This window comes from Arachis hypogaea, chromosome 7 (assembly GCF_003086295.3).
Source record: "Arachis hypogaea cultivar Tifrunner chromosome 7, arahy.Tifrunner.gnm2.J5K5, whole genome shotgun sequence".
NCBI lineage: Eukaryota > Viridiplantae > Streptophyta > Magnoliopsida > Fabales > Fabaceae > Arachis > Arachis hypogaea.
Window position 1 is genome coordinate 43398191 of NC_092042.1, and position 15028 is coordinate 43413218.

The 15028-nt window shown below is 39.9% G+C and overlaps 1 non-coding gene across 1 annotated transcript; it reads right to left on the bottom strand.

Moving 5' to 3' along the window:
- Window positions 1-1478: 1478 nt before the first annotated feature.
- Window positions 1479-1582, bottom strand: LOC112704630 (small nucleolar RNA R71). Its single transcript, XR_003155246.1, has one exon. It is a non-coding gene; the product is annotated as a small nucleolar RNA R71 (small nucleolar RNA).
- Window positions 1583-15028: the final 13446 nt, after the last annotated feature.

A 15028-nucleotide genomic window follows, 5' to 3' on the forward strand; every position in this document is an offset into this window, starting at 1 on the left:
TCATAATTAAAATTTCAAAAATCAAAAAAATATATTTTCCTTGTTTTTCTCATAATTTTCGAAAATTTGAGTTGACTTAGTCAAAAATTTTCAAAATTAGTTGTTTCTTACAAGTCAAGTCAAATTTTCAAAAATTTAAAAATCTTATCTTTTCAAAATCTTTTTCAAAAATCATATCTTTTCCAATTTTTCCTCTTTTTCGAAAAATTCAAAAAATTCTTTTTCAATTTGTTTTCAAAATCTTTTTCTTATCTTTATATCATATTTTCGAAATTATGCTAACAATTAATGTGATTGATTTAAAAAATTTGAAGTTTGTTACTTTCTCGTTAAGAAAGGTTCAATCTTTAAATTCTAGAATCTTATCTTTTAGTTTCTTGTTAGTTAAGTAATTAATTTTAATTTTAAAAATTAAATCTTTTTCAAAATATCTTTTTCCTAAAAATCTTATCTTTTTATCTTATCTTCTTATCTTTTTATCTTATCTTTTTCAAAATTTGATTTCAAAATATCTTATCTAACTTATCTTCTTATCTTTTCAAATTTGATTTTAATATCTTTTTCAACTAACTCTTTGACTTTGTGTTTGTTTCTTATCTTTTTCAAAACCACCTAACTACTTTTCCCTCTCTAATTTTCGAAAATACCTCTCTCTTTTTCAAAAATTCTCTTTAATTGTTTAATTTTAATTTTAATCATATCTTATCTTTAATTTTCGAAATTACTAACCCCCTTTTCAAAATTATTTTCGAAATTCTCCCTCTCTTTTCTTCTTCTATTTAATTATTTAATTGCTAACACTTCTCTTCACCTCTCTTCATCTAAAAATCCGAACCCATTCTTCTTCACTCTTCCCCCCTTTCTTCTTCTACTAACATAAAGGAATCTCTATACTGTGACATAGAGGATTCCTTTTCTTTTCTTGTTTTCTTCTCTTTCATATGAGCAGGAACAAGGAAAAATGCACTCTTGTTGAAATTGATCCTGAACCTGAAAGGAATCTGAAGACGAAACTAAGAGAAGCTAAATTACAACAATCTAAAGGTAACCTTTCAGAAATATTAGAACAAGAGAAGGAGATGGCAGCCGAACCCAACAACAATAATGCAAGGAGAATGCTTGGTGACTTCACAAAACCAACGTCCAAATTTGATGGAAGAAGCATCTCCATTCCTGCCATTGGAGCAAACAATTTTGAGCTGAAACCTCAGCTAGTTGCCTTAATGCAACAAAACTGCAAGTTCTATGGACTTTCATCTGAAGATCCTTATCAATTTTTAACTGAGTTCTTGCAGATCTGTGAGACTGTTAAGACGAATGGAGTAGATCCTGAAGTCTACAGACTCATGCTTTTCCCTTTTGCTGTAAGAGACAAAGCTAGAATATGGTTGGATTCACAACCTAAAGACAGCCTGGACTCCTGGGAGAAGCTGGTCACGGCCTTCTTGGATAAATTCTTTCCTCCTCAAAAGCTGAGCAAGCTTAGAGTGGATGTTCAGACCTTCAAACAAAAAGATGGTGAATCCCTCTATGAAGCTTGGGAAAGATACAAGCAGTTGACCAAAAGGTGTCCATCTGACATGTTTTCAGAATGGACCATATTAGATATATTCTATTATGGTCTATCTGAATTTTCGAAAATGTCACTGGACCATTCTGCAGGTGGATCCATTCACCTAAAGAAAACACCTGCAGAAGCTCAAGAACTTATTGACATGGTTGCAAATAACCAGTTCATGTACACTTCTGAGAGGAATTCTATGAGTAATGGGACGCCTCAGAGGAAGGGAGTTCTTGAAATTGATGCTCTGAATGCCATATTGGCTCAGAACAAAGTGTTGACTCAGCAAGTTAACATGATTTCTCAAAGTCTGAATGGATGGCAAAATGCATCCAACAGTACTAAAGAGGCAGCTTCTGAAGAAGCTTATGATCCTGAGAACCCTACAATAGCAGAGGTAAATTACATGGGTGAACCTTATGGAAACACCTATAATTCATCATGGAGAAATTATCCAAATTTGTCATGGAAGGATCAACAAAAGCCTCAACAAGGCTTTAACAATGGTGGACGCAATAGGCTGAGCAATAGCAAGCCTTTTCCATCATTTTCTCAGCAACAGACAGAGAATCATGAACAAAGCACTTCTAATTTAGCCAATCTAGTCTCTGATCTGTCAAAAGCCACTTTCAGTTTCATGAGTGAAACAAGATCCTCCATCAGAAATCTGGAGGCACAAGTGGGCCAGCTAAGTAAGAAAGTCATTGAAACTCCTCCCAGTATTCTCCCAAGCAATACAGAAGAGAATCCAAAAGGAGAGTGCAAAGCCATTGATGTAATCAATATGGCCGAATGCACAAGGGAGGAGAAGGACGAAAATCCTAGTGAGGAAGACCTCCTGGGACGTCTCTCAAGCAAGAAGGAATTTCCTATTAAGGATCCAAAGGAATCTGAGGCTCATATAGAGACCATAGAGATTCCATTAAATCTCCTTCTGCCATTCATGAGCTCTGAAGACTATTCCTCCTCTGAAGAGGATGAAGATGTGATTGGAGAGCAAGTTGCTCAATATTTAGGAGCTATCATGAAGCTGAATGCCAAGTTGTTTGGTAATGAGACTTGGGAAACTGAACCTCCCTTGCTCATTAGTGAACTAGATACCTGGATTCAGCAAATTTTACCTCAAAAGAGACAAGATCCTAGCAAGTTCTTAATACCTTGTACCATAGGCACCATGACCTTTGAAAAAGCTCTATGTGATCTGGGGTCAGGGATAAATCTTATGCCACTCTCTGTAATGGAGAAGCTGGGGATCATTGAGATACAACCTGCCTTGTTCTCATTACAATTGGCAGACAAGTCATTAAGACAAGCTTATGGAGTAGTAGAGGACGTGTTAGTAAAGGTTGAAGGACTTTACATCCCTGCTGATTTCATAATATTAGACACTGGGAAGGAAGAGGATGAATGCATCATCCTTGGAAGACCTTTCCTAGCTACAGCAGGAGCTGTGATAGATGTCAACAGAGGTGAATTAGTCCTTCAATTGAATGGGGACTACCTTGTGTTTAAGACACATGGACATCCCTCTGTGACACAAGAGAGTAAGCATGAAGAGCTTCTCTCAGTTCAGAGTCAAGAAGAGCCCCCGCAGTCAAACTCTAAGTTTGGTGTTGTGAGGCCACAACCAAACTCTAAGTTTGGTGTTAAGACCCCATATCCAAACTCTAAGTTTGGTGTTGGGACTATACAACATTGACCTGATCACCTGTGAGGCTCCATGAGAGCCCACTGTCAAGCTAATGACATTAAAAGAGCGCTTGTTGGGAGGCAACCCAATTTTTATTTATCTAATTTTTATTTTGTGTTTTATTAGGTGCATGATCATGTGGAGTCACGAAAAAAAATATAAAAATTAAAAACAGAATCAAAAACAGCAGAAGAAAAATCACACCCTGGAGGGAGGACATACTGGCGTTCAATGCCAGTAAGGAGCATCTGGCTGGCGTTCAACGCCAGAACAGAGCATGAATCTGGCGCTGAACGCCAGAAACAAGCAACATTCTGGCGTTTGAACGCTAGGAATGTGCCTTGAGGAAAGCTGGCGTTGAACGCCAGTAACAAGCATGGAACTGGCGTTCAACGCCAGAAACATGCTACACATGGGCGTTGAATGCCCAGAACGTGCATCACCTCGGCGTTTAAACGCCAGAATGGTATGCAAAGGCATTTTGCATGCCTATTTGGTGCAGGGATGTAATTCCTTGACACCTCAGGATCTGTAGACCCCACAGGATCACCTTAGGATCTGTGGACCCCATAGGATCATCTCAGGATCTGTGGACCCCACAGGATCCCCACCTAATATATTCCCACCTTACCTCCTAATCCTATAACACTTTTCCCCATGTCACACTTCCCAACAACTTCAATCTCTCTTCCCAATTACCCCCTTCACCACTCACATCCATCCACTCTTCCCCATAAACCCCACATACCTTCAAAATTCAAAAACACTTTCCCACCCAAACCCACCCTACATGGCCGAACCTACCCTCTCCCCTTTCCCTATATATACCCTTCCATTCTACTTCATTTTCACACAACACAAACCCCCTCTTCTACACCTTGGCCGAAACACCATCCCTCACTCTCATCCATATTTTCTTCTTATTCTTCTTCTCTTCTTTCTTCTCTTGATCGAGGGCGAGCAAAATTTTAAGTTTGCTGTGGTAAAAGCATAAGCTTTTTGTTTTTCCATTACCATCAATGGCACCTAAGGCCGGAGAATCCTCTAGAAAAGGAAAAGGGAAGACAAAAGCTTCCACCTCCGAGTCATGGGAGATGGAAAGATTCATCTCCAAAAGCCATCAAGACCACTTCTATGATGTTGTGGCAAAGAAGAAGGTAATCCCTGAGGTCCCTTTCAAGCTCAAGAAAAATGAGTATCCGGAGATCCGACATGAGATCCGAAGGAGAGGTTGGGAAGTCCTAACCAACCCCATGCAACAAGTCGGAATCTTAATGGTTCAAGAGTTCTATGCCAATGCATGGATCACTAGGAACCATGATCAAAGTATGAACCCGAGTCCAAAGAATTATCTCACAATGGTTCGGGGGAAATACTTAGATTTTAGTTCGGAGAATGTGAGGTTGGCGTTCCACTTGCCCATGATGCAAGGAGATGTACGCCCCTACACTAGAAGGGTCAACTTTAATCAAAGGTTGGACCAAGTCCTAATGGACATATGTATGGAAGGAGCTCAATGGAAAAGAGACTCCAAAGGCAAGCCAGTTCAACTAAGAAGACTGGACCTCAAGCCTGTGGCTAGAGGATGGTTGGAGTTCATTCAACTCTCCATCATTCCCACTAGCAACTGATCTGAAGTTACTGTGGATCGGGCCATCATGATTCATAGCATCATGATTGGAGAGGAAGTAAAAGTTCATGAAGTCATCTCCAATGAAATCTACAAAATAGCCGAAAAGCCCTCCACCATGGCAAGGCTAGCTTTTCCTCACCTTATTTGCCATCTATGTTACTCAGCTGGAGTTATCATAGAAGGAGACATTTCCATTGAGGAGGATAAGCCCATCACCAAGAAGAGGATGGAGCAAGCAAGAGAGACCCTCCACGGATCTCAAGAGATGCATGAGGAAGCTCATCATCAAGAAATCCCTAAGATGCCTCAAGCGATGCACTTTCCTCCCAATAACTATTGGGAACAACTCAACACTTCCTTAGAAGATTTGAGCTACAATGTGGAACAATTAAGGGTGGAACATCATGAGCACTCCATCATTCTCCATGAAATAAGAGAAGATCAAAGAGCAATGAGGGAGGAGCAACAAAGGCAAGGAAGGGACATAGAAGAGCTTAATGACATTGTTGGTCCTTCAAGAAGAAGACGCCACTAAGGTGGATTCATTCCTTGTTCTTATTTCTTTCTGCTTTTCGGTTTTTATGTTGTGTTCATTTATGTTTTGTGTCTCTACTCCATAATCATTAGTGTTTAGTAACTATGTCTTAAAGTTATGAATAATTCCATTAATCCTTCACCTCTCTTAAATGAAAAATGTTTTTAATCAAAAGAACAAGAAGTACATGAATTTTGAATTTATCCTTGAATTTAGTTCAATTATATTGATGTGGTGACAATACTTTTTATTTTCTGAATGAATGCTTGAACAGTGCATATTTTTTATCTTGTTGTTTATGAATGTTAACACTGTTGGCTCTTGAAAGAATGATGAACAAAGAGAAATGTTATTGACAATCTGAAAAATCATGAAAATTGCTTCTTGAAGCAAGAAAAAGCAGTGAAAAGTAAAAAGCTTGCGAAAAAAATGGCGAAAAAAATAGAAAGAAAAAGAAAAAGCAAGCAGAAAAAGCCAATTGCCCTTAAAACCAAAAGGCAAGGGTAAAAAGGATCCAAGGCTTTGAGCATCAATGGATAGGAGGGCCCAAGGAAATAAAATCCAGGCCTAAGCGGCTAAATCAAGCTGTCCCTAACCATGTGCTTGTGTCATGCAGGTCCAAGTGAAAAGCTTGAGACTGAGTGGTTAAAGTCGTGATCCAAAGCAAAAGAGTGTGCTTAAGAGCTCTGGACACCTCTAACTAAGGACTCTAGCAAAGCTGAGTCACAATCTGAAAAGGTTCACCCAGTCATGTGTCTGTGGCATTTATGTATCCGGTGGTAATACTGGAAAACAAAGTGCTTAGGGCCACGGCCAAGACTCATAAAAGTAGCTGTGTTCAAGAATCAACATACTTAACTAGGAGAATCAATAACACTATCTGAAATTCTAAGTTCCTAGAGATGCCAATCATTCTAAACTTCAAAGGAAAAAGTGAGATGCCAAAACTGTTCAGAAGCAAAAAGCTACAAGTCCCGCTCATTTAATTAGAATTAATATTCATTGATATTTTGGAATTTATAGTATATTCTCTTCTTTTTATCCTAATTGATTTTTAGTTGCTTGGGGACAAGCAACAATTTAAGTTTGGTGTTGTGATGAGCGGATAATTTATACGCTTTTTGGCATTGTTTTTAGGTAGTTTTTAGTAAGTTCAAGCTACTTTTAGGGATGTTTTCATTAATTTTTATGTTAAATTCACATTTCTGGACTTTACTATGAGTTTGTGTGTTTTTCTGTGATTTTAGGTAATTTTTGGCTGAAATTGAGGGACTTGAGCAAAACTCTGAAAAAGGCTAACAAAAGGACTCCTGATGTTGTTGGAATCTGACCTCCCTGCACTCAAAATGGAATTTCTGGAGCTACAGAACTCCAAATGGCGCGCTCTCAATGGCTTTGGAAAGTAGACATCTAGAGATTTCCAGCAATATATAATAGTTTATACTTAATTCGGAAATTGACGACATAAACTGGCGTTCAACTCCAAGAGAAGCCTCAGCTCGTGGATAGATCAAGCTCAGCCCAAACACACGCCAAGTGGGCCCCAGAAGTGGATTTATGCATCAATTTCTTACTCATGTAAACCCTAGTAGCTAGTCTAGTATAAATAGGATAATTTACTATTGTATTGGACATCTTTTGATCACTTTAGATCTTAGGATCATCGTGGGACGATTAGTTCTCAAATCATGGGGGCTGGCCATTCGGCCATGCCTAAACCTTTCACTTATGTATTTTCAACGGTGGAGTTTCTACACACCATAGATTAAGGGTGCGGAGCTCTGCTGTACCTCAAGTTTCAATACAATTACTATTATTTTCTATTCAATTCTCCTTATTCTTATTCCAAGATATACGTTACACTTCAACTTGATGAATGTGATGATTCGTGACACTCATTATCATTCTCACCTATGAACGCGCGTGACTGACAACCACTTCCGTTCTACCTTAGGCCGGGCGCATATCTCTTAGATTCCCCAACAGAATCTTCGTGGTATAAGCTAGATAGATGGCGGCATTCATGGGAATCCGGAAAGTCTAACCTTGTCTATGGTATTCCGAGTAGGATTCCGGGAATCCGGAAAGTCTAACCTTGTCTGTGGTATTCCAAGTAGGATTCTGGGATTGAATGACTAAGACGAGCTTCAAACTCCTGAAGGCTGGGCGTTAGTGACAGACGCAAAAGAATCAAGGGATTCTATTCCAATTTGATTGAGAACCGACAGATGATTAGCCGTGCTGTGACAGAGCATAGGACCATTTTCACTGAGAGGATGGGATGTAGCCATTGACAACGGTGATGCCCTACATACAGCTTGCCATGGAAAGGAGTAAGAAGAATTGGATGAATGTAATATGAAAGTAGAGATTCAAGAGGAGCACAACATCTCCATACGCCTATCTGAAATTCCCACTATTGATCTACATAAGTATTTCTATCCTATTTTATTTTCTGTTTATTATTAATTTTCGAACTTATCCATAATCAATTATTATCCGCCTGACTGAGATTTACAAGGTTACCATAGCTTGCTTCATACCAACAATCTCTGTGGGATCGACCCTTACTCACGTAAGGTATTACTTGGATGACCCAGTACACTTGCTGGTTAAGTTGAATGGAGTTGTGACCACACATAGTTGTAAACCATGGTATTGGCATCATATTTTTGGCGCCATTGCCAGGAAAAGAAAAAGCAATAAATTTTACAAAATGCAATAACATATGAATTACAATTTCATCCACCACATACCAAGTTGAGTGCCATTGTTAGAGATCCCAATTTCGTGCACCAAAGACGATGAATGCTGAAGAGGTTCAAGACGGGAAGCGAGACCAGGAATCACCTTTTGAACAAGGGAGGCACCAACAACCACCAATGGCACCATAGAGAGGAGCGTGAAAACGCGAAAACAAAAGTCCTAGACGAGCCAAACGAAATAGAAGAATAAAGAGAAAAGGGGAAGCTACAGCAAGCAAGAGAAAGAGAAACAGAAAAGCGAAAGCTTTGGTGTATTTCAAAATGAAATAAGAAAGCAGGAGGTAAAAGAAACGGAACGTTAAGGAGTTAGTGGGGCGTTAAAAACCCTCGCACGTTCCCAAGCAAGAAACGCCCGTTTTCAAAAAAAAAGGTAAAAGAAAAATGTTCCGCATTCAAAGGGAAGCTATATAAAAAGAGATCAACAAATGCTCGAGCTCGGCTTCTCCAAAGAAGGATCGAAGTCCTAAAACTAAGGACTCGACCTCAAAAGGAAGACCACACTTGAGCAGGGGCACTGTTCATACCTTGGGTCGAGCTGTCCGACCCGGGTTGATTGACGACAAGTCGACCGACCTCTTCAGGTCAGGACTATCTGACCTCTTCTCAAAAGAGCTCGGCCAAATCACCAGGAAAGCCCAAAAAAGGGCCCAAACAGAGGAACACGACCCAAATCCAAAGGCAGCCCAAGCCTATAGAGATAAGGGCGGTCCATTTGAAGATAAAATGACTTTACTCAAAGATAAGATAAGATAAGATAACTATCTTATCTCCAGAAAGGTCACTCCACACTATTATAAATACACTGGAGTACCCAGGTATAACTCATACTCAGACTCTACTAAAAACCTGCTTAATACCCTTGCTAACTTAAGCATCGGAGTCCCTTGCAGGTACCACCACCCTCCGGTGGCAAAGGATCAGCATCACCACCAAGTCCAACAAGTCGAACACGGTGGCTCCGGCCACCATCATCAAGTCAGACACAACAGCTCCGACCAGTATAGAAGATCTCGTCCGAGATCGACCTACAGTTTCAGGTATCCCTCGAGACAAATACCTTGCTTACTTGCTATCTGAACTATTTGCCTTATATGCTTCTACTCATGCTTTACTTTCATTGTATATTACATGTGTTTTCTACTGGGATTGAGGAGGTTCGAAAGGCAGTGGCGATGGGATCTTATGGAGGATCGGTTGGTGAAGGCTGCGGGACAACGGTGTTTGGTTAGAGTAGAAATCCCCTAAGATAGAGGACCTGGTTTATTTATGCTAATGTTGGTATAATTATGCTTATTTGTTTTAGAATGCTTTAAGCTTGAATCTTGTGATGAATATGGAGCTTAGGATTGCCTTTGGCGTCCCGGGGTCTTATATCCTACATCACTGGGCACTGTTACTATAATGAAAACCTCCAGTTCTCATACTATATCTTTCTTGTGTTTTTCAGATGCAGGTCGTAACCCACCTCGGTGGGTTGCTTTGGATGGTGACAGAAGCGGAGGATCATTTTGTTTATACATCTCTCACTTTTGTATTCTGTCTTTCCCTAGAGGCTTGTATTTTGAGAGAAAAACCTGTATAAGTGGTTTTAAAACTGTCAGGTTTCTGTATGGTCTGTATATGGCTAGCCGGCTTAAACTCCGCGAGTCGTGGCTAGTTCCTTATGATATTACATTATTATACTATTATCCTATTTATATTACATCTATATCTTGTGCCTTAAGTTAGTAGCTTCATTAGTACGTTTTAAAGCTTTTCAAATCCTATTTTTGAGCTGTATCTTTCATCGGGATTTTAGTCTATACTATTCTTTCTATATATACATTGTGTAAGAGTTTAGAATTGTCGTAATCTCTGTTAACCTTTGCTTTACGACGCGAGGTAAGGCTTAGGCTAATTAGGGTGTTACATTTAGTGGTATCAGAGCGATTCGTCCTCGTGAGCCTGAGGGATGGACCAATTGTGCTTTATTGCATACTCTGTGTGTCTTTCTTTGATGCTATTAGGTTATCTACTTGATATTTCATAGCATGCTTGTTTGTGAGTGCCTTTTTGGGATAAATGAAACACTAGGCTTTTGATATTGGGACTGATCACCTCGATATCGATTATTTGGTGTAGACAGGAAACCCAATGGCCACCCGTGGATGAGGTCGAGTACGTTCACGAGAGAGTAGAAATGAGGAACTGGCTGATAATCATGCCGAATTCATGGCAGCAATGGTGAATCTCGCTAATAACATGGAAGCTAATGCTGCTACGACTCTGTAAGCTGTGCAGAGGTTAGCCCAACCGACCGAAAATGGAAATGAACAGGGAGAAGGTGCTGAGGACAGCTTTGGTGGTGTCCGAGAACTCTAGCTGCTTTTCGGAAGGCTGACCCGCCGGTTTTCAATGGTTTGACAAACCATACTGAAGCAGACAACTGGTTCTGAGCTGTGGAGGGTGCATTGCTGACTGAACGTGTATTGTATGACGAGTTCGTGGAATATGCGACTTATCAACTGGTGGGAGAAGCTTAACAATGGTGGGAACGAGAGCACTGACTACTACACCAATAGAACGTGAACATTACTTGGGCGTTATTTGGGGAAGCTTTCTACAGGATATACTTTCATGAGTCATTAAGGGAGGCCAGATAATTGGAGCTCTTGCAGTTGAAGCAAGGGTCCATGACTATAGCAGAATACACCAGCAAGTTTGAGGGACTCTGTAGGTTCTTGAGGATAAGTCAGGGTACTCTTGAGTCGTGTGAGGAATGGAAATGCATCAGATACGAAGTGGGGTTGAGCGAGGATATCAGGCGTACTGTGGCTCCACTAAAGATGAGGAGATTTTCGGAATTGGTGGACACGGCGAGGTTTGTTGAGGAAAATTCAAGGACGGTAGCCCTGTCAAGGAACACTCATGGAGGGAATTCTAGTAGGGAACTCGATGATCACCTCGGACCAAGGGGACAGAACTTCAAGAAAGATGGACATACTCTCCAGTATCTGCAAGGTCAAGGGAACTTCAGAAGGAGCAACAAAGCTCAGTTTCATCAGGCGAAAGGAAAGGGTCAATGCTATAATTGTGGGAAACTTGGGCATATATCTAAGTTTTGTCGCAGCGGGAGGAACTGAGATAAGGATCAGAATCAAAATTCAGGCCGTGTGTGTACCGTGGGTGCACGTGATGCGACAGGGTCGGATCCTCCAACGAGAGGTAAGCGTATGCTTTGAATATCATAAATTGCTTGAATATGAGGGTAGCTTAATTTTATTTTTGCAAAGTCGTTGTTAGGGCTACAAGGGCTTAGAGTTATGTGAGAGAAAATTATGGGGAAGGAAGATTCTTTTGGCGGTAGCCGGGGGCGTCAGACTGGTGATGACGAACGATCGGAGCGGACGTGCCGGAATGGTAACCAAGTATGGTTAGAAATCTTGTCAGTACCCTGTATGGGTGATGGGTGCAGTTCAGCGCTAGTGGCAATGGAAGTATCGACTAATTCCTTTGCAGTTTTTAAATATGATTTTTGCGGTTTAAGGTTTAGAATGATTTCTACTCCGGTTTGAGACTTTGGTTTAAATGATTCGATTTTGAGAATTAGTCAGAACTGTTGATTTAAGAGACATGGTTTAAATGAACAGTGAGTTCTTTGATTTTGTTCAATCATGAAAACGGTTTCCAATTTCTCTAATTGAAAGGGATTCAATTTGAAAAGTTTTAATTTAAGAAAATAATGATTTGAAGTAGGCAACTTTTGAGTGAGCTATTTTGACTCCTTTCAGAAAACTCAATAGTGATCTGGTCTAGAATGAACTGTTTTGAATGATTTGGTTTTGAAACTAAGATTGGAATTTTGATCTAATGATACGATTTAAAATGAAAAAGTGAGTCCTAAGATTTTCTTCACTTGTAATTTTGGTTTGAAAATTTTAATTCAACAAAAAGGGATTCAAATGGAAAAGTTTTGATTTAAAGTTTTCAATGAATTTAGGCAAATCACGCTTTAAAATATTTGATTTATAAATAAATGGTTTTTGACTCTTTTGATAAAGTTTTAACAATGGACTCATTTAGATTGAAGTTGTTTTAAAGGTTTTGACAAATATTACAAAATCGGTATTTGGTTTAAGGAAAACTTTCGGTTTCTTAATGATGATAATCAGAGTGACGCAGCGGAAGTTGAACGCTATGTTATCGACATGTGAGTTCGGGAAGGGGGAAGTGAAGTTCTTAGGTCACGTAGTGAGCAAAGGGGGAATAATCGTAGATCCTTCTAAGGTGAAAACGGTGATGGAATGGGAAAGACCGACAACAGTGACGGAAGTCAGAAGTTTCTTGGGTTTAGCCGGATACTATAGGAGGTTCATCGAAGGATTTTCCCGGATTGTATTACCGATGACGAAATTGAGAAGGAAAGAAGTGACATTCGTATGGACGTCAGAGTGCGAAGAGAGTTTACAGACTTTGAAGCAGAGGTTAACTTCAGCGCCTGTTTCAATCTTACCGGAACCGCATGAACCGTTCGAGATCTATTGTGAGGCTTCTTTGAAGGGTTTGGGTTGCGTGTTAATGCAACACCGGAACGTGGTGGCTTATGCATTGCGTCAACTGAGGTTGCATAAGATAAACTACCCAACTCATGACTTAGAATTAGCGGCGTTTGTGTTTGCACTGAAGATTTCGAAGTACCATTTGTATAGAAGGAGGTTTAGCGTCTTTTTCTGATCATAATAGTCTCAAGTACATCCTTGATCCGGAAGAGCTTCGTATGCATCAGAAAAGATGAATGAAGTTGCTTAAGGACTACGATTTTGAATAAGTTATCACCCTGGAAAGGCGAAGGTGGTCGCAGACGCATTGAGTCCGAGATCTTTAACAATTGCTTGATCAAGGAAGAGGAACTAGTGGATAAGTTGTGGATCTTAAGCTGGACATTGGTGAGGTTGCCGAAAGAACTTGTTTGAAGTAGTTGCAGATTCCAAGCGCGTTTAAGATGGAGATTCAGAGGCTCAGCAAGATGAATGGAAGCTTCATAAATTGTTCCAACCAGTTGGTGATAAAAGGCGTGAGGATTTCACTAGGGATGGTGAAGGATTGTGGAGATATAAGGGGGAGAATTGCATACCGGATGTCGGGAGGTTAAGGCAAGACTTGTTGTCGGTGGCTCACTACAATGGATTTCCTTTTCATCCCGAAGATGCGAAGATGTAGTACGACTTAAAGTTGTTCTGGTGGCCTAAGATGAAAGGTGATGTAGCTACAATGGTATCCAAGTGTTTAACATGTCAGAAGGCGAAGATAGAGCATCAGAAATCGTTAGGGATGATCCAACCTCTTGAGATTCCTCAGTGGAAGTGGGAAGGAGTTGTGATGGATTTTGAGACTGGCCTGCCGAAGATTAGGTCAGGATTTGATGCGGTTTGGGTGATCAAGGTCCGCTTAACCAGATCCACTCATTTTCTACCTATCCGAGTGAACTATTCTATGGAGGAGTTGATGAGAGAGAACCTAGACACAGTAGGATATTGAAGAACGAGATGCTTTGGCAACGTCAAAAGTAGGATGCTTCGTGGAGTTACATCGCGTGGTTTGGATTTTCGAGGGCGAAAATCTTTTTTAAGGAGGGGAGGATGTAAGAACTAGATTTTTCACGGATAAAATCATTTAAATGCCGAAATTAAATTCCTGAAAGTTAGAATGAGAATTTGGGGATTTAAATATGATTTTTGGACTCAGTGGGTCTTTTTGAGTCAGAAAATGTGTTTTCTGCGAAAAACCATGAGAAACTATGAACCGGCAGTCGAACCGGTTCAAGTCTACCCGGTACCGCACGAAAAAAAGTGAAAACAGTCAAAAACCTTAGAAAAACATTAGAAATGGAAAACCGGGCGTTAGTGTTAAAAATTTGGCCCAAAAATGGGTCGAACGAGCTAAAAATGCTAACGGGTTGAACCGGGCCCAAGTTGGCCCAAGTTCAACATATAAATGGGTTCATTAAATGAACCCACCAGCCATAACCCTTTCAAAACACAACACTCACGCAGCTGCTAGGGAGGAGAAGAGAACCTCCATTTTCACTATTCACACCTTTCTCCTTTTTCGCGATATCTTGAGCTACAGAGCTCCGATTGCCACACCGTTTGCGGCTACGTGTTCCTTTTGAAGAGCTCTACAAAACCCATCTAAAACTCTTGAGGTAATCACGAAATCTTCCAGTTCCTCTCTTCAAATTTTCGAGTTTTAGGGTTTTGGCTAAGTGAGTTTTGTGATTTTTGGGTGTTTAGGTACACTCTAGCCTTTGATTGATATTGGTTTTGGCTTCCAAAACTGTTGGGCAAGGTAGGAGGCATTGAAACTCCTGTGAAATTTCAATTATAATGAGCCCTAGGTTGATTTATGATGTTTATGTACATATAGCTTGTTTATCGTGATGTTTGGAGCTTGTTAATGCTGTTGGAGATTCTTGCTGTAATAGATTGTGCTGAAAGCTTGTCTTGGGTTCAATTTGGGGTTTTGTGCATATTGGAAATCGGCTAAGGTATAGTTTTGGTTTTCTCTATGTAGTATATAATATTCATGGACACTTAGGCTAGTGACCCATAGGATAGGTTGAATTAAAAATGGTTGATGAGTATTGAATGTGGTTGTATGTTGATTTATGATGAATTGATGGTTGTTGAGTTTGATTATGATGATTAATAATGATATGATAAGGATGAATGAATTGTGAGGTTGAGAAGTAGATTGTATTAGTATATATGATGATATGGTTGATAATTTGGTAAGGTAGTTGGAAAAGTATTAATGAGTATTGATTATCATGTGATTTATTGATGTGGAAGTTAAGGATGATGAA